Source organism: Paroedura picta, chromosome 7 (assembly GCF_049243985.1).
Source record: "Paroedura picta isolate Pp20150507F chromosome 7, Ppicta_v3.0, whole genome shotgun sequence".
Classification (NCBI taxonomy): domain Eukaryota; kingdom Metazoa; phylum Chordata; class Lepidosauria; order Squamata; family Gekkonidae; genus Paroedura; species Paroedura picta.
The window spans coordinates 88,010,359-88,036,201 of record NC_135375.1 but is presented as its reverse complement, the minus strand read 5'-3'; the positions used below and the strand labels follow the sequence as shown (position 1 = coordinate 88,036,201).

The 25,843-nt window shown below is 42.7% G+C and overlaps 1 long non-coding RNA gene across 1 annotated transcript in view; it reads right to left on the bottom strand.

The window, feature by feature from the left end:
- LOC143841849 (uncharacterized) overlaps positions 1–25,843 on the bottom strand; it is a 48,731-nt gene that overhangs the window by 10,011 nt on the left and 12,877 nt on the right. The window contains exon 2 of the long non-coding RNA XR_013232895.1: positions 16,207–16,387. This is a non-coding gene — a long non-coding RNA (uncharacterized LOC143841849). The remainder of the gene's footprint in view (positions 1–16,206; positions 16,388–25,843) is intronic.

Below are 25,843 nucleotides of genomic sequence, written 5' to 3'. Positions count from 1 at the left end.
AAGCTGAGCAGGGCTTGGCGGCTGGCAGGGATTGTGTGGCTGCTCGTGCCTGGATTGGCCCTCCACCCCAGAAACAAAGTCTGGACACTGGATGTGTCCTGGACAGCGTGCCACCTCTAGTGCCATTTCCAAAATATACAGATTGCTAGTCTTGTTTGTAGGTTCCTACTGGAGGCAGAACATCCTCCAACTTCTTTCACCTTGGATTTTGACATTCCAAATGACATGTTCTTATTTCCAAAGTGGAACTAATCCACCAAGATACAAATCAATTGAATGAACACACTGGGGCAAAGTACATGTGCTCTAATTACTGAATTAACTTTAGGAATTCTCCTACATAATGCAAGAACCAACACCCTGTAATCCTGTAAGTTACATACTCCTCCTTGGAATGGTTTCTTTTTATTTGCTTTGATACAACTTCTGCCAGATATGCAAATAGGTGACACATCAAAGTGCATCATACTGAACATGCTGTCAATTCCAGACCTATGAGATTCCTTCTGGAAGATGTAAGAGGCTAGGATACACTCCCATTGGCTGCACAGCAGGATACAGTAGGTCTTTGAAGCCCACTGAAGCCAGGAAGCAAGCAGCATAAGAGGAGCCAGCTTCTCTCATGCCGTTCATAGCACAATGCAGAGGGACCTTGCAACCGTTAAACCCATACTAGGAATCAAGAACATGCAGAAATGACACCCATTGCCTCCTCCACCCATGTGCCACCCATGGTCAATTTATAACGCAATGACTTGTTTCAGTAGCCTGGGCAGTGAATCAACAAAGAACCAGCAATGAGTTTTTAATTAAGAGAGCATTCCCAAATCTGATCTTCATGAACCTCCATCTCCACCTAGTGTTGTGATCCATTCTTTCTTCAGATCTCTGACACCCTGATGCCACCTTATTCCCTTACATTTGTGAACCAGGATTAAGATTTTCTTGCCCAAGGATCTCCCAGATTCCAGAACTGTACTAAGAATGTAACTACATGTCACAAGGGCTTTCCACAAGGGCTTTCAGTTAGATATCCGCTGCAAACAGCATGCTCAGGCTCAATTCTCGGGTGTCCAAGAGCCTAATTCATATAGGGACCATGGTAGGTGGGTAGAGGGAGCTTAAACGTCTTCCCCATGCTGTTTTTCCATCATGAAATGACCCTGAAAAAGGTACTATATTGCCCCATAGGGTATCCACATATACCAACGGGGTACACACTGCAAGAAATGAGAACAATATTCATCCTGTGACTGAACTGTTTCTTTAAACAAGTTGAAACACTCATCAGGTTGCCTTGAAATGTTGTTTGAAGAGGATGTCTTTTTTTCTTGCACAATCAAACATATATTAACTGCTGGAAGACAAGCAAACGGTTTGTCGAAGTTTGATGTTGTTGATCACAAGAAGCCTGGAGACTGAATTAGTGGGAGGTAGAGTATCCATGAACTTACATTCATCCCTTACGGCATTCATCCCACTATCCTTATCCATGGTTTATATATAAAAGGGAAACTGCCCCTGGGGTGGGTATTTTGTATAAAACGTATTAGCAGAGTTGATATATAAATTATGAAACTAGACAAGGCAGTGTGATAGTATAAAACACATATTTTACTAGTCTACAAGTGTAGGGGAACTTGGAAATGAAACAAGAGAAGGCACCGTTTTCTATAGCCCATGATGCAGCTCTACACCTTAGCTGTTACATGGCTGAAGTCCAATATGGATCTCCCTACTGCCTAAAGCAATTCTCTTCTGGAACAAAGGGAGGAAGTAGAAGAAATTTCTCATCAGTTATTAGTCATGGACATGGGAAGCAAGCACATACTCAATAACTGGTATATACTTTGCATACCAATAAACAAACCACATGACCCACTATTGTCTGTTCCCACTAGCAACTAGTGTCAATCAACATTAACCCTTTTTCTGACAGACAAAGGTAGACTCTTGCTAAATAGACAAGGGCTAGACAAGCAAAGAAATATCAAGCTGGCTGCTGTGGCAAACGTTTATTCAATTTTAAACATGCTGATAGCCAAATGGTCCAATTAGGGTTCCTTTGCCCAGCCCCAATTAAATACACTAAAAACCTTTTAAATATTTTTACTGCAGAAAAAATATAGACAGAGGGGAGTTCCCAAATCTGCACCGAGAACAATGGGATTACATAGTGTGAAATACACTTTCCTTGGAGATGGGAAAAGATGATGTCTTGCAGGATGAGCCAATAGCCTGGGGTCTCTACCTCCCCACTCCACCTCCCGGGAGTACCCTACAGTAGCGATCCACAACCTGTGGGCCGCGGACCACATGTGGTCCTTCAACTAATTGGAGGTGGGCCCCGAAGGATGCCTTCTCCCCCCCCCGGCCCTTTATTTCATCCCCCCCCCCAGCCCTTTACAACACACTTCATTGTTGTGGCGTGTCTGTATCTTATTTTGATGGGATGTTTAAACATTACCACAGCGATCAGAGAGCGCTAGGGCAGTGGTTGAGAGTAGAGGAGTAAACTACCCCCCCCCACCGGGCCTCTGTAAAAGGCATTGAGTGGTTCCCGGTGAGTGGTCCCCGGCGTTGAGTGGTCCCCGGTATGTGGTCCCTGGCGTTGAGTGGTCCCCGGTGATAAAAAGGTTGGGGACCACTGCCCTACAGCCTCTACACCAGCCTTCCAGGAACTGCTGACAGGTCCAAGAAGCTGCTCTCATGCCTCCTCCCCCCCCCACCTCCAACCATTTACATAAACAGTAGAGACACACTCTTCTTCTATTTCTCTAGCCTTGATAAGGACTATCTCAGCTATAAAATAAACTTTGGTTTTGTGAGAGAACTTATCAAAAACTACATTCCAGAGAGGAGCAGGCCATTTTCTCTGCCTGGTAAGAACCAAAGATTTGAACCAGGACAGACCAGGATGTCGAATTATAGCCAATCCCTAATAACTGTATCATCACTCAGAAGGTTGCAATCATTTTTTTACCACCAGGCCATCAAAGCCAGAACAAGATCCGGTACACCTCATTTTCAGATACAAACATCTTCCTCAATGGCTATTAATAAACAAAAAATGAAATTAACAGTACTTTTTTACACCTTTCTTATTACAAATAATAAGTCTTATTTAATGTTATATCATTACCTAATGAATGTTTGATAATTCTACACCTCTATTGGTACTGTTTCAGTGACATCTGTAAAAACAAACTATAACTCCTAAATTTCCATTACATTATTTCAATAGGTCCCTAGTTAGCTGCTGCCATCCGAATTTTATTATACATTAATTTTTTACAATTTATTTATTTATTTATTTATTTATTTATTTATTTATTTGTTTGTTTATTGCCCACCACACACAGACCCTGCCAGCTTGTGGTGGCTTACAGTAAGATTTTAAATTTACATAAAAACATACAATATCATAAGGCCATACTGGTGGCAAAAAAAAACCACTCCATAACCCCCCCCACCGCCTCCATAATGGGTTTTTATGGGATATATTGTTTCATGGTTTTATTATGTAAGCCGCCTCAAGATGACAGTGTTGTGAAAGGCCGAGTACAAATTTTAAAATAAATAAATATAAATAAATAAATAAATAACAGCAACCATCACACCCACACCCAGCGGGAGACATTCTAGTGATGTCCGGACTATGAGGGCCTATACTGGGAGGGACCCATTGTTCTTAGCCTGGATCAACCTGGTGGAAGAGCTCCGTCTTGCAGGCCCTGTGGAACTATGATGGGTCTTCTCTTCTGGGAGCTCATTCCACCCTGGTCGAGGCCAGGCGTGCCTCCTGGGGACTGGGGCTAACCAACCGACTCAAACCCGCAGAGCAAAAGGCCCTGAGGGAGCATAAGGAGACAAATGGTCTCTCAGGTAAGTGGGGCCCAGGCTACAGATGACCTTAAAGGTAAGAACCAAAACCTCAAACATGGTTTAAGAACATCTGGGAACATCTCATCAGCTGGAGGAGCAAGAAATACACCACAGTGGCAACTTCTACCTCAGTGGCTGAGTATGTCTCAGCGGCCTGTGCTTACATGGAGCTGGAGTGGATATTGTTCCTGCTAGAAGATTTTGGAATAAATGAACCCACACCTGTAATTCTCTATGAGGATAAGCGCAATTGCATCCGCTGGTCTGAAACTGACGTTATCAAGGGACTGGCTAAAGCAACAGTTATGAAATATCAGAGAGGTGTGAAAGACAGATTAAAACTATGAAGTGTGAAACAAATGAGATGGTGGCTGATATCTTGACAAAGCTACTACCTAAGGACAAATATCAATATCTCAGAAGCAAAACGTGCTTAATAGATATGAGCAATAAACCCCCTTGTTCATATATATACTGTGATTGTTCATATATATATATTGTGATTGTTGTTGAATATCGTTCATATATCTTTTCAAAGTTTCTGTTTTTAAGGTGCTGTCCTAAGGCCAAATGACTTGCTGCTTCAAAAGGGGACTTGTTGGAATTGCAGTCAGCAAATAATTTGGTGAAGTCAGCCTTGAAGTATAAGCAGCTGAATTGTAACTGTGTGTTCACTAGTGCATCAAATGGTTGCAGGTAAGGCTGCGATGGAAAAACCCAGGTTACATTCCCTGGGGATTCCTTTGTTTAACATGGGCTCCTGCCCACTTCCTGTTTCTTCAAGGAAAAAAAAGAGCAGATCAGTGTGTGCTCTGAAGTAACAAGCAGCCATTAGGCTCGGCTGTCTTTATCCACTGATGTGTAGGCATGTAGTCTGCTTGAGCCAGCCATGGGGGCTTGAAATGTGCTTTCTTTGTAATTATCTTTTAAGCTTTTCTATTATGTTTCAGTAAGAAGACTGAAGAAAATGAAGATGATATATCTTTGCAAATAATCTTTCCCAAAGCACTGTGAGTCTGGATATGTGCCTCATTCACAAATAACAGCAACCTTTCAAAATGCTCTGTTACACTGCAGCTCTAATTTTCAGGGAGGGACTCCGAACCCGGCCAAGTCCAAAAGTCCCTACAGGAGGTTTTAGCCTAGCAGTTGGTTGGGAGATACAGCCATCCTGTTGATTCCAAATAGGCTTAGATGTAGATAGTAGAACTTCTAGAAATCTCATGTATGCTAAAAGCAGGTCAGGATATGCAAGTTAAAATAAATTAATAACCCTTTCCCCTGCATCATTTTACTACACTAAATGTGAACCACTCCTACTAGCCCAGAAGCAGCAGGGCAAAAGTACAAGCACTATAAGATACCTTTATGGTTGCTGTTCTTGGTCATATAGCAATTCTGCTAGGACTTTATTATGAACTGGAAAATAGATTGAATTCAGCTACTCCCAGTTGTTTTGAATCAAAATAAAAGTTTGTGTCTTCCAGTGGTGATCAAATCAGAAACTCCAGCTAGGAGGAAGTTGGGCCAAAAAGCTCTTAAAGATGTTGTGTTTCAAGTAAAGAGACTCTTCTTCTGGGGCAAGTGAATCAGTTTCTTGAGAGGAATTGCTTCAATAGTCTTGCGTACTGTCTGACAACTGAGCACAAAGAGACTAGAAAGCGATTTTGCTGAAAAGAAATCTGACCACAAGCATCATCTTCTTCTTTTTTTTTAAAGGCAGAATTTGGTTCACTTGTCTGACATGTTTTGTTTCCTTGTGGTTATATTTATCAGACTGTGGCATATTTGTATTAAAATATACTTCCCAAGTCATTTTGACTTTTAAACAACTGATCTGTTATGAAAATTAAATACCCCTCCCAGAAATGTTTTAGATAAACAATAAGAAATTAAATAGCTGATTTTCAAGGGCACAAAGATCCAGGAACCATTCAGAGAGCAAAATGCATCATCTATTTCAGTGCATCAAACTACACTGAGCTAGTGCAGTTCCACTTATTACATAACTTACGGCATCCTATTTGAGTGGAAAGGCAGTATATACTCCTTGGAGGTCTCCCATCTAAATACTAACCAGGTTTAACCCTGATTAACATCTGAGATCTGCAAAATAACTATAGGAAGCAACAGTATTGGTTTCAGCAACAATATAAGAGAAAACACCATGGCGTAGCTGGCAAACACAACTCTATAACAATAAAGAATTCAAAAGTTCTTTAAAATTTGTCTTCTTTTATTCCGGTTATGCAACAAGGTTTCAGTATGAAATACCTTCTTTCAACTCAGCTTTATCACAGCATATTATTTCTTATATTGTTGTTGTGACTTCTCAGGTCTGATAAGACTGGGCTGTGTAGTATGTGCGGTACGGGGGACTGCCAAGCCCACTAGGTTAAATATTATTCATCATTTACTAAGCATTGAGAGGAACAGGAAATGGGCCTCAAATGACCAAGTATACCACAGATTATTTGGGCCCTGTACATTATTCTTTCCAGCTGCATTCAGAAACATTAATCTGAATGCAAATACTCTGAAAAAGACGTAAGGAACTAGAAGAATTAGCAGGCTTGACTAATTAGTACTGATACTGTTCATGCACAACTGTATGGAATGAGTACATAATTTTCAAACTGTGCTCACACACACTATATTCTTGGTTAATCTGGGTTTTATCCCTTTGTGTCTGATGGGGTGTTCCTATGAAATCCATGGGTTTAAAGTAATTCTGCAGAGGATTGCAGTAATTCTGCAGAGGATTACAGTATAAACTTAGAGACCGCTCAAGTCCTGTGGCATCATAGTATAATTTCTGGAAACAATGACTTCTGGTGACACTGTCTTTTCTTATGCAGTGGTGGATAGAATGTGGATTGTATGTCCACTATGATACATGGTCATTGAATAATAATAACAACAAGAGTTGGTTCTTATATGCCGCTTTTCTTTACCCTAAGGAGTCTCAAAGCGGCTTACAGTTGCCTTCCATTTCCACAGACAGCCTGTGAGGTAAATGAGGCTGAGAAAGCCCTGATATTACTGCTCAGTCAGAACAGTTTTATCAGTGCTGTGCGAGTCCAGGGTCACCCAGTGGGATGCATGTGGGGGAGTGCAGAATTGAACCCATCTCGCCAGATTAGAAGTCCGCACTGCTAACTACTAAACCAAGTTGGCTCTCTGATCCCCGTCTTATATCTGATTCCCTTCCTACCACTTATATTATCCTTGAGTCTCTGGGGAAATGCTGCTGACAGTCTACTAGCGAACTGGTAGCTCAAGTGTAGTGCATACTCAGAATCCAGGTTCTGGGTCAAGCATGAAATCAGTAATAAGCATGGGATAAGGGCAGATTCAGAAGTTAAAGTCCAGATCCAGTCCAAGGAGAGTCTCACTCTCCTCTGAACCCTCTCAATTTAGTTCAGATGCCATTCTAGTTACTGCCATGGTATCATCCCACACTTTGCCATGAATTGCTATGGCTCAGTTGTTGCAATGGCATGTGAAAGGCCACATCCATTGAACAAACCTGTCATTGCCCATGGAGTAGCTACTAGTCAGGGATGGGTAATCACCTATCCCTGGGGACGATCTACACAGGAAAAAACAACATATGCATTATTGTTTGAAGTACAGAATGATCACTGAAAAAAATCAGGGGCTTTTCGCACGCCTTCAAAATCGCACAATGGTTGCCAATTGAAAACGCTACTGATTTGCCGTTATGCACAACGTCGTTGACAATCTGCCACACACCTGAAAACGATCTGCAAAAAGCGCTTCCTTGTAGCGCTTTCAGGGAAATCCCCAAAAGTGGATTCACCCTCCGGAAAGCGATACACTCCTGCAACCAATCTGCAACACTAGCGAAAAAGACCTGTGCGTTAACATTGTTACGGTTTCTACAAAGTCCCTCCCCCTGGTTCTCTCTGATCTTCCGGTGAAGCGATCGCCATTTTTTTTTTCTCCGAGCGAGCGGGGATAAATGCACCAGCGAGCCTCTTTCTGTTTAGAGGCTTCCCCAGCTTCAGTCCCTCCCCTTCAGTCACTAAGCACAAACAAGAGAAGCCCGTTTGCTGATGTATTTTCCCTTTATTTTTTACACATTCATTCAGCCGAAAATCGGGCCCGTGAGGGGGGGGGGGATTTTTTTTTTCACTCGGAGGCAGCGTGGCAACGAATAAATGACAGCTCAAACACACCAGGCAGCTGGATGGGTCTCTCCGTTGCAACGAATCAACACAGATTCGTTGCAATGGGTCTGGTTTTTTTTTTTTAAAAACTTTCTTAAAGGGAAAGGGGCTGTTTGGGAGCATGCTAACGGCTGCCCATTGGCTGCTTGACGGCCAGGGGCGGGACGAGCTTGGCAATAGCGCTTCCTTTCTAGCGATTTTTGCCGAGACCGGAAGCCTGTGGGAAACGCTACAAAACGCAACTGGATTCCACTACAAAGGCAGGTATGCATAACGACGAATTCCACTATTTTAAATGGCGATTTTTCATTCAGCAACCAATTTGCTACAAAGATCCCGGTGCGGAAAGCCCCTCAGTGTTCACTGCAGGGGGAAAAGGGGGGGAATACATCAAGATTTGCTTCATATAAAGGTGAGTAGCTTTTAGAAAAGATCAAGGAGAATAGTTTGAAATACTAGCCTTTCATTGTACTCAAAGAAGATATCTCCCCCCACCAAGTCACAAAAATCCTTAGAAAAGACCTGTAAAATAAAAGAAACCAAAGATCTGCCAACTCTTTCCGAGAAGGAGGAGAACTGCAAGAATCTGTACACAGGAAATTGCTTGAGGTTAATTGTGGGTTTGTGGAAAAAATCCATCCACTTTTATTTCTTAAGAACTTGGATGGGTACATTTATTATGCTCTCTCCTCACTTATTAGCAGTTTCCAGGTTTAAATAGGCTTTGGCCATAACTGTTTTAAAATTTCTTTTCAGTCCAGTCCCCATTTATATTTCATACTTTATTTTTGGATTTCTCTTGTCCAAACTGAATTTAGTTCTTCAGGAAGGTTTTAGAATGTTTATTCCTTCTGCCCACCAGACAAGCAAAAATCAAAAGGAAAGATAAATATCTGAACTGCTCATAGGTAGACTCTTTCCATTCATGCTCAGTCTTCCTGAATATGTTGTCTGAACAGGGTCAAATTTTTCAGTGGAAGAACAGTAATAGAGACATAGTGTATTCACACATTATAAATTCCTTGTGTCCCCCACTTATCTTCTTTTGGCACGTAGACCAGACATTTTCCATGTACAAGCTACCTACAGATCACACATTCCAGTAATTTAAAGGGTTAGGAAGTACAGTTGGAAGAGGACTGTAGTTCAAAAAAAGGTTTTTGTGATATTGGAATGCTCAGAATCTTCGTGATCTTCAGCCGATCTGTAGAAATGATGGTGTTTAGGTTCCTTGTTTAGCCTCCTCTTTATCCTTGATGCTGTGCAATGCCAGACTGAGAAACAGCAAAATAGGATATAATAAAACTGGGTGGTTTTGATCTGGCTCGATAGATTGAGACCTACATGGAGATCTACATGGAGCCTGATGAGGTTGTTCAGCTGGTTCTATCTGATTTCTCAGTCCTTCATCAACCTCAAATGGCAGGACAGAGGGTGGGGTGGTTATTCTCACCTAAGTGTGTTTCCTCTTTCAGATGATCATTCTGCCTCAATTCTCCAGCACTGCATTGCTGGCCTGGCAAGCCAGGTAGAGGGTGGGTATCCTGCTGGTGTACCATCCACTTAGCTCTCCCCTGGATACCCTATTGATACTAGCTGGCAGTCTCTGTGTGGGCCTTGTGTTCCCCATGGTTGGGTGACTTCAATGTCCACATAAATACATTTGTGAGACTACAGTTAGTCCTGAGTGAGTTCAACATCCAGACAAATACATTTGTGGGATCTTGCTACAGTGATTCATGCCATGGTCACTTACAGACTGGACTGCTACAATGCGCTATATGCAAGGCTGTCCATGGGGATATCTTAGAAAATTAAGGTGATTCAGAATGAAGCTGCCTGGCTCATCCTGGTCACACCATACACAGCCAATCTTGAGGCAGCTGCATAGAATGCCAATTTGTTTCCAGATTAGGTTCAAGGTGCTGATTATAACTTTTATAACTTTTAAAGCCCTAAACGGTCTGGGACCAGCCTTTCCTGGTATATTCCCATGCTGCTTGTCCTCATCAATGCAGATTATTTTTTTGAGTGTCCGGCTGTTGGGAAGTCTGTCTTGCTTCCATCAGGGCAAGCATTCCATCCTGGTGGAAGGCTTTATCAGAGGAGACACTTCCCCTGCAGAACCTATGAGGGTTCTGCAGGACATGCAATGAATTATTTCAGCAGACCTTTAGTGAATCCTTTTATTTTCAGCTGTAATTGGTTTGCCAGAAGTTTTCTCCTTTGATATTTTCTAGGTACCAGGAGAATGTCAAGATTTTAACTGCTTTGATGATCAACCTTATAGTTCTGTTGTGAGCCACACTAAGACCTGTGGTGTGAGAGAAGGTTGTGATAGAAATGCCAAAGATAAGGTGACCAGATTGTCCCATTTTTGGAGGGACATCTGGGGGTACATGGCAAATTGTTCTTATGTTGAAATTAATATATATATATATATATATATATATATATATATATATATATATATATATATATATATATATATATATATATATATATATATTACAATACTATTTTTGCGTTCTATGCATTCTATGAAAATTTTTGTTGCTCCATATAGACCAAATTTTTAATCAAGACCCCCCCCCCCAGTCAATGGTGTCCTGCTTTACCAATGTTAAAATCTGGTCACCTTACCCAAATAAATAAATAAAATTAAAAGGATAGCAGCATTTTGGGAAAGGCCCCAAGAGCTGCTATTTGCCCATTGGGGAAATTTAAGTGTAGCCCACAGTACATGTGCATAGAACACAACTGGGCAAACAGCAGTTCCCTGGTTTTTTTTCAGGTCAGCAAAATGCTGCATTCATTCACAACCCTTTCAATATCAGCATCTAGTCCAGGCCACCAGACATAACATTTGGCCAATGCTTTCATCCACTCAAAACCTGGCAATGTTGCATATAGAGTTCTTCTGGAATATTCCAGGCCCTCAAACAAATAGGTGTAACTGCAGGAACAGTCACTGATGGCACTTTGTAGGCTCCTAATGCCTCAGTGAAGCTCAATGGGAACTCAGATGCTAGTCTTTTGTATGAGGCAGTGTGCCTGCACAGAAAAGCACATGCCTGGAATAAATCTTTGTTGGTCTTAAAGGTGCCATTGGAGTTGAATTTTGTTTAGTTCTTCTAGTATCACTGGACAGAGAGTATATTCTCCTTGAACACTTATTTCCAAGGGAGTGAACCAGATTATTCCCTGCAGACTTTTACAATCCTCTACAGTGCCCAGTAAGGGTAGTGGCTTTTATTGCATTTTCATGCATCATAGTAACACACTTTGAGCCTTTTATTAGAGAAAGGCAGGCTAAAAATGGTGGAAAAAAACCTTCCATCCCCATATATTGCCTATGAAACATACAGAGTTACTGCTACTTCAGACTCTGCTTATTACTTCTCCATTTACTCTCTCAAGCACTATGGGAATAATCCCATCAGACAATGCAATTCATATTCACAGATGTGTAATAATATGTCATCTGTACTACACAACACACATTTCATTATTCGGCAGCTGGTCTAAAAGGATATGTAATAAAACCACAAGGAAATAACCAATTATCTTCACATCCTTATTTCACAACATCTCATTTCCAAAGAGGACCACTTTTTTTGTCTCATGATTATTCTCACTCTAATGGTGCAGTCCTAAATAGCCCCCCACCTTTGAAATCTATTGAAGTAAAAAAAAAAAGGTGTAATTCTGCTCCCCCCCCCCAGGTATTCATTAGTACACGTATCGTTGTTTATTCTGCTCTTTTTATTTTCTTGTAAATTGACCTATAAAAAAATGGTTTTGTGGGATGGACCAATTTAAAATGTAAATATGGATTTTCAGCAAGTCTGACTGGTGATCTTTGTCTCAATTTGGTTGGTTTTGTATAAAGGTATTGCACAGATCTCACCGACATCCTTGGTCTTCATGGGCTTGGCTCACAAGCATGCCATCTTGTCATTAAGAATATCCTGTTTAGAAGGCTTCCAGTGGGAACCATATCCTCCCATATTGAAGAACTCTTGCTGATGTGACAGGGTAACACGGGCATCTGACCCTGAGACCAACAAACTAAACTACAGACTCAAAAGGAGGGGACTATAAAACATTGCCCAACATTCCAGACATCCTTTGGGGGTGTAAATCAGTCACATGGGCAGGTGGGGGGGGAGGGATCAAAAGGCCCAAACAACATGACAGCTGCTCCCACAGTCTTGAGAAGCTAGAACTGAAGTTCCTGAACCTGCAGAGCCAAGATCAGCAGGTGTAAAAGCAGAATAATCAACCCAGGAGGGATACTGTAGTTGGTAGTTGGAGACAGAGAGAGAGAGAGATAAAGATACTAAAACAGATTTTTAAAAGTCCAAGCCTCCCTTCTGAAACTGGTTGAATTATGATCCTCATTAAGCCAGTGACATCAGAGACTTCATGTGGCAGAGTCCTGAATATCTGCTTTGGAGGAGAAGCGCCACAGAAACCCAGAGACCATAAATCAAATCAGCTGCAGAGACAAGTAAAGAGGCTGAAATTTTAAAGTAACGGATACAGAGGGGTGCAATCACAGATGCACTTTATGACTCTCAGGCTGCCAGAGACAGCAGCAATAAAGACAATTTTTGACCAACTGCTAAGATAATTTTTGGCTTCCTTGAGGATGATCCTATAGAGAGAACCCACAGAGTTCTACATACACCACTATCTGAAAATGCAGCTTCATGAGCTATTAAAGTTTTAAGTTTTTAAATACACAGTTAAAAGAGAACACAGAGGTCTTTCACACAAAGGCTTTGAGTGCCAAACTGATGGGGGGGGGGATTTCTCCAAGCATCTTCATGACATAGGTTTTGCATTATTCCTCAAATGAGTAATGACAACGTTTAATGAAATCCAGTGTTCTATAGTGGTGGAACTTGGATCAGGAAAGCTTGGATTGTATCCCCACTCTTTCACAACGATGTGCAGTCCTAAACAGAGCTACACCCTTTTAAGCCTGTCGATTGAAATGCATTTAGAAGGATGTGACACTGCTTAGAACAGTGATGACCTTGGATAGTCACTCCATCTCAGTCTAATCTACCTCATAGGATTGTTGTAAAGATAAAATGAGGAAGACAATGTCTACTGCTCTAAGTTTCCAAGAAGGGTGGAACAAAAATGCACAAGACAAGAAGACACAATTATCATAATTGCTCTTTAAAGCAGAGATACATTCTGCAGCCAAATGGTATTTGGGATACATGGCCAGGGGTTTTAGGTTGCATTCCTGGATAGTATAAAGTTTCTGTTTAGGTTAAAACAGAATAACTTGATTGCAATAGCATGCATGTTCAGTTTTATATCAACTAGCAAGCTGGAATCTAGTTTTAAGCCCACAGTTTGTTTTAATTTTCTTTATTGATACATGTGTTGCTCTAGATCTTGTATCTAACTACATTTAAAGGGTCCTTTCACTCTCTCCTGTGTTTGGAAAAACAGTCAAAAAACCCTGTCCCTGATGATCCTGTAGTGTGAGACAGTGAGGAGGCTGGTGCTGACTAGCATCCTTGCACGATCTTGTGGTTGAATGCAAGTGCAGGCTCCTATGTTGAATCACACTGGCATGTTAAAGGAGTCTCTCCCAAATTTTTGAGAGGGCACCAAAACATGATGTTGGGTATATGGATCTGCCAAAGACTGGAGCTTGAAGTCCAAGTCAAGTTTGCAAGGACGATAGGCCGGTACGCAGCCAGACCCCACTGTCGGATCCAAACAGTTTAAAACGGAAGTAACCAATAGCATGCACTGTTCTGCATTGTATATATGGGAGTGTGGGGTTTTTTTTGGGGGGGGGGGGAATACAGTTCAGTATGCATCTTCTTGCTGGGGTCAATAAAGAGCTAAAAGGCATTTGCAGTTTCCATGTTTCCTGAACCCATGGATTCAAGTTCTCCAAATATGCCCATGTTCACTGCTTTCACGTTTTCCACATGTGCTTTTTAAATAGGTAACATGCAAAAGTATAGTAGCCACTTAAGAGGTATAATGCCTGCTTTGTCTGAACCCCTGGGGAGGGCGGTATATAAATAAATAAACAAACAAACAAACAAATAAATGCCTGTTTTGTATTGTCAGTTGACCACACCATAAAGAGTCAGTGGCCTTTTTTCTATACCTGACAATTAAGAAGACGATGGCTAGTCCCCCAAGACAGATCCAACTTTGGTTAGTGTGTTCTGAATTCAGAAATATCCATATATACTCAAGCATAAGCTGATCTGAATTTTAGCCATCTAATTTTACCACAATATCAAATATAACAGGCAAGTGGGACCCTCACTCGAGTATATACCTAGGGGGGCTTTCTCAGCATTAAAAAAATGTGCAGTACCTTTCTATGATCTTGAAAAACACAGGAACTATAATATCTAGATGTAATCATCTGTCAACTTCCTTTTAACAGATAAAGAAGATTTGGTCTATGGGGTGAAGGAAATGGTTATCTTGGTTGGAGTGACTATGATCTCTTTTGAGATTCTGAGGAAAGGAGAAGTTAAGTACAGTAATGCATTTTAGACTTTAAGAGAAGTGCTTTTAGTAAATTAAGGGAAGTATTGGAGATAATTCCATGGTCAGATATACTAAAAGACAAGAGAGCAAATAATGGGTGGGGATATCTTAAAAATGAGATACTGACAAACAGTTCCAATAAAGTGGACAAATGGAAGATGTCAAAAGAAGCCAAGGTAGATGACTAAAGAATTCCTATATGAGTTTAGATTTATTTATTTATTTAGATTTTTATACCACCCTTCCCTACAGCTCTGGGCGGTTTACATAAAACATATAGAATGTTTACTTGGAACAATATCAATATAACAATAACAATATCAATATTGTTATAACAATAACAGATATCAATATAACAAATAACAATAACATCTCAGCTAGAACAGCATTTCAACAAACAACTTTGACAAGCCCTTGGTAGGTTTGACCTCTCAGTCTGAGGGGGAGGGGGACCTGTAGATGTTCTGAGTCAGTCGGCCTCAAGCAAATGCCTGGTGGAAGAACTCCCTTTTGTAGGCCCTGCAGAACTGTGGAAGTTCAGGCAGGGTCCTGATCTCTTCGGGGAGCTCATTCCACCAGATGGGGGCCAGGACTGAAAAGCTCTGGCCCTTGTTGAAATCCAACATACCTCTTTGGGGATCCGTAGCCAATTGGAGGTGGCAGAGCGTAGAGCTCTTCTGGGGGTATAGGCAGGGAGGCAGTCTCTCAGATACACTGGGCCCAGACTGCGTATGGCATTAAAGGTGATTACCAAAACCTTAAACCTAATCTGGAATTCAACAGGGAGCCAGCTGAATTCCTGGAGTACCGGCCGGATGTGGGATCTCCATGATGTCTTAGTGAGAATCCTGGCTGCGGCGTTCTAAACCAGTTGTAGTTTCCGGATCAAGGATAAGGGTAAGCCTGCGTAGAGTGAGTTGCAGAAGTCCAGTCTAGAGGTGACCAACGCATGGATCACTGTGGCTAGGTGCTTTGGATCCAGGTAGGGCACTAGTAGTTTGGCTTGGCGGAGGTGATAAAATGCCAGCTGTGCTACCTTTGTGACCTGGGCTTCCATTGTAAGAGAAGCATCCAGAATCATGCCGAGGTTCCTGACGGAGTTAGTCGCTAAGAACTGCACACCGTCCAGGGTGGGCAAACACGCTTCCTCCCATGGTCCCTTCCTACCTAACCACAGGACCTCCGTCTTTGCAGGGTTGAGCTACAGACAACTCTGTTTGGTCCATTTTGTCACTACTTCTAGGCATCTGGCTAAAGATTCTGGAGGGGAGTCAGGGCAGCATCAGAAGGAAGAGCTGGGTGTCATCTGCATATTGGTGGCAATCCAGCCCAAACCTCTGCACCAGCTGAGCAAGAGAGCACATTAAGATATTAAATAGGATAGGACTACTCCTTGTGGGACTCCACATGTGAGCTGCTGACAGCTAGATACTCTCTCTCCTATTGTTACCCTCTGTCCGCAACCTTAGAGGAAGGAGATCCCAACGTATCCCAGGGTCGGCAAGGCGGTGTGCTAGGAGCTAATGATCAACTGTATCAAATGCTGCTGACAGGTCTAATAGTGCCAGCTGCGCTGACCCACCTCGGTCCAGTTGGCGGTGGAGGTCATCCATCAGGGCAACTAGCGTCATCTCCATCCCATGGCCAGGCTGGAAGCCTGATTGAAGTGGGTCAAGGGCTGAAGTTTCTTCCAGGAACGCTGATATTTGGCCCTTTCAACCAACTTCCCCTAGATGCGAGACGGGACGGTGGTTGTCAGGTTCCTGCAGAGACAAAGATGGTTTTTTGAGCAACGAGCATACCACTGCCTCTTTTAACCCCTCCGGGAATTCTCCCGTTGAGAGGATAATTTAAAAGGGACATGATCATGAAACAGAAAAAGGAAGAAATCATCAAGGAGCAATTTTTTTAAATGGCCAAGAAATGTAGAGAGAAGGTTTAAAAAGCTAAGACTACTCTATCCCACATGAGTTTGACCTCACTGGAACACTGTGCCCAGTTCTGGGTGCTGCAGTTCAAGAAGGATATTGATAAATTCAGAGAAGGGTGACTAGGAGGGTTGAGGGGTTGGAAACCATGCCTTATGAGGAGAGAAGTGAGAGAATTAGGTTCATTCAGGAATGCTGAGTAAGGGCTGCTAAAACTCTCCAACATTGCTCTTTTCCACCTTTGAAAGTTCCCAAGGCAATGGGAGGCGGGGAGAGGCATTCCTCTCAGACAAATAGGTTAGCTGATTAGAAGGAGCTGTACTTTGCCCAATCACAATAGCTATTTTACATGGTTATTTGGCTTCAAATGTGGATTCCAACAACTTTGTCCCTCCCCATTTGCAAGTTTCCTAAGAAGCAGGAAGGAAGGAGACCATTGTCACAGGCCGATAGGATTGAACTTTTGTAATGCTGTTCTGGTGGTCTGTGGCTGCTGCCTGTGGGAAAATTACTGGAGCCGGATTGGAACCTTGCCTGGAGAAGATCATCAATAACAGAATCATCATATCCTTATAGATAACCAAAACTGAACATAAAGGAAAAGTATAAGGGAAGTTCCACACATTTTAAAAAAAGCATTACACCAGCAGAATGGTGTAGTTCTAAAATTTATCACACATCCCTCCATTCCTCAGCTTCTTGCTGTGTCGCTTTGGTCTGCCACCTTTTTACGCTTCTTACACTCCACATCGCCTGCTGGAAATGGCAGAACAGAGCAACGATCTTTACATGCGATTCTCTTCTGCCTGTCAATCAATCCTGGCAACCAGTCCCTTTTCTCAATGTTTTAAAGACTTATTTAAACACTTATGCATCTAATCAAGCAAGGAAGAGTGCCATACCTCATTGGCAAGCCAATTGCTCCAGACGGGCACACAGAACTCTGCACTTCACATCTGACATCGGCACCTGCACTTAGGCACATCATGCATACCTGCCACTGATGGCATACTGGTGGCAATCCAATAACATCCTGGGTGGGGAAACCAGCATTAGGCTGGTTAGAGACTGGATAAACATATGGAGCAGAGATTCATCTGTGATATTAGCCTCAAGGTATAGATGTAACATTATGTCTGGGGCAGTAATGCTCTGTACTCTCGGTGCTTGAGAAGCAACAGTGAGAGGGTTTATGAAGTTCTGGCACCACTGGTGGACCTCCAGATTGCACCTGATTTTTGGCCACTAAGTGAAACAGGGTGTTGGACTGGATGGGCCACTGGCCTTACCCAACATGACTTCTTTTATATTCTTGTGTTAGGCAAGGGGTGGGCTGCTGGGCTGGTCACCTACTGCCATGCTCTGCTTCACACCAGCAGAGTTCTCAACAGCGGACAACATTTCTGCCATCATCAAGAAGTAGTCAGTGCAGTTGGTGAGTAGGGGTTTATGGGGCCATTCCGCACGAGTTCAAAGTGGCAGGAGTGTGGCAAATTGTAATCGCTACTAATTTGCAGTTATGCACGACATCGCACACAATCTGCCACACTCCTGCAAACGATCAGCTAAAAGCGCTTAGTTGTAGCACTTAAAGGGAAATCCCAAAAAGTGGATTCACCCTCCGAAAAGCGCTACACTCTTGCAACCAATCTGCAACACTAGTGAAAAAGTTCTGTGCGTTACCATTGTTGCGGTTTCAGCAAAGTCCCTCCCCCTGGCTCTCTCCTCTGATCTTCCGGTGAAGCGATTGCCATTTTTTTTCTCGGAGCGAGCGGAGGGCAACAAACTGGCGAGCCTTCATTCACCCAGCAAAGCTTCTCCGGCTGCAGTCCCAACACAGAGCTGCTTTAAAGCTCGCCTCAAGTCACCAAGCACAACACAGCCCCGTTTGCTAGTTCCCTTTAATTCCGGCTGAAAATCGCGCCCGTGCACAGGGGGGGGGGTTTCACTTGGGGGAGTGTGGCAACGATGAATCGCCAGCTCAGACACCACCTGCCAGCTAGATGGGTCTCTCCGTTGCAACGAATCAATGCAGATTTGTTGCAACGTGTTTTTTTTTTAACCTGTTCTTAAAGGCAAAGGGGCTTTTTCGGAGCACAGTAACAACCGGCCATTGGCTGCTCATTTGATTGATGGCCAGGGGCGGGACAAAGCACAGAAAAAATCGCTTCCTTTCTTGCGATTTTTGCCGAGACCGGAAACCTGTGGGAAACGACTGAAACGCAACGGGATTCCACTACAAAGGCAGGTATGCATAACGACGAATTCCACTATTTAAAATAGCGTTTTTTCTTTCAGTAATCAATTTGCCACATTGATCCTGGTGCGGAATGGGTCATGGTGACTGATGGTAGTGCAAACATTAGGGCAGTGGCCCAGGCATTAGGCCTGAGCTACATTTACCGGGGCGGGGGAGGGAAGGACCTAAAGGACCAAACAACATGACAGCTGCTCCTACAATCTTGAGAAGCTAGAACTGAAATTCCTGAACATGCAGAGCCAAGATCAGCAGGTGTAAAAGCTGAATCATCAACCCAGGAGTGATACTGTAGTTGGAAAGAGAGAGAGAGACAGAGAGAGAGACAGAGAGAGAGATAAAGATGCCAAAAAATATTTTTAAAAGTCCAAGCCTCCCTTCATTCTGAAACTGGCTGAATTATGATCCTCATTAAGCCAGTGACATCAGAGACTTCATGTGGCAGAGTCCTGAATATCTGCTTTGGAGGAGAAGCGCCACAGAAACCCAGAGATCATAAATCAAATCAGCTGCAGAGACAAGTAAAGAGGCTGAAATTTAAAGTAACTGATACAGAGGGGTGCAATCACAGATGCACTTTATGACTCTCAGGCTGCCAGAGACAGCTGCAATAAAGACAATTTTTGACCAACTGATAACTGATAACTTTTGGCTTCCTTGAGGATGATCCGATAGAGAGAACCCACAGAGTTCTAGAAGAAGTAGAGTTGGTTTCAGAGTTCTAGAAGAAGTAGAGTTATGCCATTTTTCTCTACCTGAAGGAGTCTCCAAGTGGTTTACACTCCCCTTCCCTTTCCTCTCCCCAGAACCGACACCCTGTGAGGTGGGTGAGGCTGAGAGAACCCTGATATCACTGCTCGGTCAGAACAGCTTTGTCAGTGCTGTGGCAAGCCCAAGGTCACTTCACTGGCTGCATGTGGGGGAGTGCAGAATCGAACCCAGCACGCCAGATGAGAAATCTGCACTCCTAACCACTACGCCAAGCCTGTTGATTGAAATGTATTTAGAAGGGTGTGACACTGCTTAGAATAGTGATGACCTTGGGTAGTCACTCCATCTCAAGTCTAATCTACCTCACAGGATTGTTGTAAAGATAAAATGAGGAAGACAATGTCCACTGTTCTGAGCTTCCCAGAAGAAGGCTGGAACAAAAATGCACAAGACAAGAAGACACAATTATCATAATTGCTCTTTAAAGCAGATATACATTCTTTAGCCAAATGGTATTTGGGATGCACGGCCAGGGATTTTAGATTGCATTCCTGGATACTATAAAGTTTCTGTTTAGTTTAAAACAGAATAACTTGATTGCAAGCGAAACCCATCACCATGCATGGTCGGTTTTATATCAACTAGCAAGCTGGAATCTAGTTTTAAGCCCATGGTTTGTTTTAATTTTCTTTCTTGACTATTTAAATAAATGATTCATGTTCCTTTGATTTAAATCAACTTATTCTGCCATAAAGGAAATCACAAAACTTATGAACCATTGGACAATGTGACTTCATGTTAGCAGGCCTGTTTTTATTGCCAGGCTCTGAAAATATTTAATTAGTCAGGAACACACCCAAAAAAGAAGTGGAGGACTTTGCCTTCATGTGCCCTTTCGAGGAGAGATTCATGTTTTGTATTTGCCAAAGACAATCTGACACAACTCAAGATTAGAATTCAGACAGGTGACTGGTACAGTGAACACTCAGCCTTTGCATGAAAACATTTTCATTAATCTTTATTTTTGAAGTACTTGTAGCAGTTGCTGGATGGGAAAGATCCAGGGAATAAAAGCTATTATACCCCAAGCAAAAGCAACAACAAACTTTGGTACACAGGCAAAAATCTCTGGTGAAGTAAGATCTCAGCCTGGAGATGACAGACCTTTGATGCATTACATGACCAGTCAAAGTGCTGAAGATCTGTCATTTAAAACCAAATATCTTGCTCTACTACAATGCAGTTCCAATGCCATTTGCTGCTAAGAGTTGTTAACTCATGGAGTCTCCAGACTGCAAGCTGCCAGGAAATAGCACTTCTGAATGGTGGGCAATTCCAGCCTCTGTAAATATTGCTAATTTTTTTTAATGCTTTGGCAAGCAGAGAGTCACATTAGGATTTCACAATACTTTTTTAAAAGCTAGTTAACTTTGGCGTATATTTCCGTTATAATTCCCATCCATTGCTGGGGGTTTAAATCCCCATTTTGGGTTGGGGAGAAGGGACTTTGAGGCTTAGCTTACTTTCTCTGGTGGCTTTATATTTTCCCCCTTTGGCTTCATTTTCTGTGGCCATGTGGCCACCAGCCAACCAAGAGGTGAACCATTCTGCAGCCACCTCTGCTGCACTGACCACATGGTCTCCTGTAAGTAAGGGTTTCCAAGCATCCGGCAGGGTGACAACTGGTGAGGAACAGCAAGCAAGGAAGACTGCCATACCTTATGAGCAAGGCAATTGCTCCAGACGAGCACACTTTTCCTGTAGTTGAAGATATCGACTTCTGCAGACTGCTCCAGGATGTCTATCCCTGACACACAGTCCCTGCTCTCACCATGCTGAACATAGCGCCCTTGTTGTAGAGCACTGCCAAGGATGATGTGCAGACACAGTTGTTCTGCACTGCAGGCAGAACTCTGCACTTCACATCTGACATCGGCACCTGCACTTAGGCACATCGTACATACCTGTCACTGATGGCATACTGGTGGCAATCCAATAACATCCTGGGTGGGGAAACCAGCATTAGGCTGGTTAGAGACTGGATAAACATATGGAGCAGAGATTCATCTGTGATATTAGCCTCAAGGTATAGATGTAACATTATGTCTGGGGCAGTAATGCTCTGTACTCTCGGTGCTTGAGAAGTAACAGTGAGAGGGCTTTTGAAGTTCTGGCACCACTGGTGGACCTCCAGATTGCACCTGGGTTTTGGCCACTAAGTGAAACAGGGTGTTGGACTGGATGGGCCACTGGCCTTACTCAACATGACTTCTTTTATGTTCTTGTGTTAGGCAAGGGGTGGGCTGCTGGGCTGGCCACCTACTGCCATGCTCTGCTTCACACTAGCAGGGTTCTCAACAAGTCACACCCAGTAGACAACATTTCTGCCACCATTTAGTCAGTGCAGCTGGTAAGTAGGGGTTTATGGTGACTGATGGTAGCACAAACATTAGGGCAGTGGAACAAGCATTAGGCCTAGGGTACATTTACTGGATGGCCCACCTTCTCCCCCATGTAGTTAAAGATGCTTTGGGTCTGGTTCTGCAAAGAGTTCTAGGCTGGATGTCTCCTCCAGTAATGCTAGCATCTCATGGATCACTTCTTATGCAGTGTGAATGCTACCCCTATTTTTGTGAGAAGCAGGACTGACAGGCGTGCCGGAGCACAGTCTGATCTGCGACATCAGCATTTGCTGGAACTCCACCTACACTATACTTGAAAGGAGTCCTGACCTCCTGCCTATCTCTGGGTCAATGAAAGTCCTTAAGCCTTTTAAAGACTACATGCAGTTGCTTTCATTTGACATGGCAGCCCTAGCTATGTTCATTCCCATAATCCAAACAGCTCATCAGAAAGTGGCAGCCTTTCTGGAGCCTGATACAGAAAGTGCAAACTATGAGACAAGATATGGCAGCTGCAATGGTGAGGGAGAACTTTGCTGAGCCCTATGAGTTGCAGACTACTAATCCACTGAGCTACTGTTCACGAAAGAGATGGTCTGGCTGGACCTCTCTGCTGTGGACCAGAGGTTCCTCTTATGCCCTCCAATGACCATGCAAAGTGAGCAAGTTTTCTCCCATGTGGGTAATATTGTCAGCCTGCATCATTCACACCTACTTTCCTGGACAGTTGAGCAGTTGGCCTTCCTCAAGGTTAATTTGCTACTGTTCAGCTATCCGGCTCTGGACTTTGAGGGTGAATGAAGTGAGCATGTGCTTGTGTCTGCATCTACTCTTAGACTAAGCTGGAAACGGGTAAAATGCTCTTCCCAGAATTAAAATATAACTAGAAAGAATATACAGGGCAGTTGCCCAATTTGATTGGTAATATCCCACTCAACCTTAATGTCATTCAAAATTCATCTGCACCAAAACATCTCAACTGAACCCTAGTACGTGTGGGAAAAGGGAATGTTGGAGGTGGTGTTCCCTCACCCTAACCAAATTGCATGCTGAAAAATTGCACCAAAACTGTTGTGCGTTCTGTTGGAGCATGAGACAACAGAAGGTATAGTTAAGAACCTGTATCTCAAATATTTGCATTTAAACCAGCATAACCCACAGGAGCACCATAAATAATCTTATCTTATCTACATGCATTATCTTATCTTCATGCATACAGTTTGTGTGGACCATACTTATTGTAGGGGTAGAAGGTGGGAAAAGGGGAAGTTAGTGACAAAGGGCAGCTCTAGCACCTAAGGTTCCTCCTCTGAGGCAGTGATGGTGTGTAGAAAGCTGAGAGAGGAACATCTGGGTGCACCAGAAAATCCCTTGCTCTGACGCTTTCCCTGGGGAAGTCATACTGCTACCGACCGCCATAGAATTGAACCCCTGACACACAGTCCCTGTGTTTCTTCAAAACAAATGAAGAAATAAATCAGCTTTTTAAAAAGCCACCCCCAGCTCCCCAGTGGTTAGGAGTGTGGACTTCTAATCTGGTGAGCCTGGTTTGATTCCCCGTTCCTCCTCCACATGTAACCAGCTGGGTCTCCTTGGACACCTCAGCACTAATAAAGCTGTTCTGACCGAGCAGTAATATCAAGGCTGTCTCAGCTTCACCTACCTCACAGGGTGTCTATTGTGGGGAGAGGAAAGGGAAGGTGATTGTAAGCCGCTTTGAGATTCCTTCTGGTAGGGAAAAGTAGCATATAAGAACCAACTCTTCTTCTTCATTCCAGGTAGGTTCTCCATAGGATATGAGAGAGCCAACTAATTTCAGATTCCTGAATAAAACAGATATTTTTTGCTACTGTATACCCAAATCCCAAAAAATACCCGGGTTTTAAAATGCAGACCTCTCATCAGCTGTAATTCCAGGAACTGTCCAGCCACCTCATGGGGGTTGACAACCTTAAATGCATGTTGTGACCAGAAAAATGTGAGGATGCCAAGTATTTTGCTGGCCTCCCTGTTTGACAGTGGGGGGAAAAAAGTAGGAACATCATAACCCAACTTGTGTATACAAGCTGGGAACCTTAGAGGTTGAGCAGCAGAATATACTAAATGTAAAAATACAAACATTACTATTTCATGTACACATTAAAGATTTTTAAAGCATCAATATTAATCATACATTATTTCACAGATCCAGTACATTTTGACACATGTATAAAGTGATCTAATACAAAGAACCAAATGTGTTTCAGCCCCTCATGGAGTCTTCATTGGTGGTCTGATACTAAAATGCACTAATACAATATTGTAATAGGGACTATAATGTGGCATAATGAATTCTAACAAGAGGTTCCTACTAGTATAAAATGCCTTCAGATACATTTCTCTAGGGGCCCTCCATGCAAAATATTTCTTTTCCAAAATCCCACCCCCTTATTATTGCTCTCTCTTAGCCTGAGTGCATTCTCATGTGTCTCGTACAATAAACTGCAATTCCTGGAACTATCCAGCCCCCATGTGGAGTTTGACAACCTTAGCTGCCTGTTGTGACCACAAAAATGTGAGGATGTCAAGTAATTTGCTGGTCTCCCTATGTGACAGGCAAGTCTTAAGCTTTGGATGACTCAATGAATTATTTGATAAGCAGCAGCATATGTAATGAAGCTAGCTGACACCCCTCATTAGAATACAAGCACACCTTAGACGCTGACATGTGCTCTTCTCCTTTCATCTCTACATCGTGGATTTCCTTCTCTGTTTCTTGTTGTTTCCTATACAGCCCAACCTATCAAAGTATGACTAACATGTTATTTTTAAGAAATTACATTACAAAATCTATTTTTTCTGTAAGATATCCCACATAAACACAACATATTCATGCTTTTTCTCTTTTTTCTCTTCATTGTCCTTTCCAAATCGATAAGATGGGCTAGATCATACTTAAACTTCCCTAATTAAACAGAACAAAACTCCATACAGTGTATCATTGCTTCCTATCTAATTGTTCACCTCTTGAGATCTTTGTAAAGCTGCTTCTTTGTAAAGCAGATCTTTATAATCAAAGAGCCAAAGTACATTAAAATTCACAGCACAGAATCAACAAAGTGGCAGTATAACTAAACTAATCTCTATCACTGAAAAGATATAACTTAACACTAATAGTAGTCAGCATGGTTGGTAATAATGCATAATGTTTCTGCAACCCACGCATGAGTTGTTGTGAATCCTTTATTAGGAAGTGGCACATACAGCATCTCAAAAATAACAAAAATACATAGGAGCACACTGCATGATTGTTTTATGTGTGTTACCTATTTTATTTAAGTGTGCGTGGAATGCGCCATCATGTCATAGCCAACCCCATAGGTTTTCAAGACAAGAGTGATTTGCCATTGCTTGCCTCTGTGTAGCAACCCTAGCGTTCCTTAGAGCAGGGGTAGTCGACCTGTAGTCCTCCAGATGTTCATGGACTACAATTCCCATGAGCCCCTGCCAGCAAATGCATTTGCTGGCAGGGGCTCATGGGAATTGTAGTCCATGAACATCTGGAGCACCACAGGTCGACTACCCCTGCCTTAGAGGGCTCCCATCTAAGTACTAACTGGGCCCTGTTTAGTTTCCAAGATCTGAGGAAAGCAGGCTAGCCTGGGATATCCGGGTCATCGATAGGGCCCTATGTTTTTCCCTAATGAGGACCAAAAGTGATGTACATCATTCTCTTCTTCATTGTGTTCACAACAACCCTGAGAGGCAAGATAGGCTGAGAGTGCATGACTGGGCCAGGATCAGACAGCAAACTACTATGGTAGAGTGAGGGTTTACACCTGAGTCTTCCAGATCCTCGTCTGACACTAACCACTACATCACACTTGGTTATTCAGTTTTGCTGAATATGAATCTGGGAAGGTTTCTAGGATAGAAAGATGA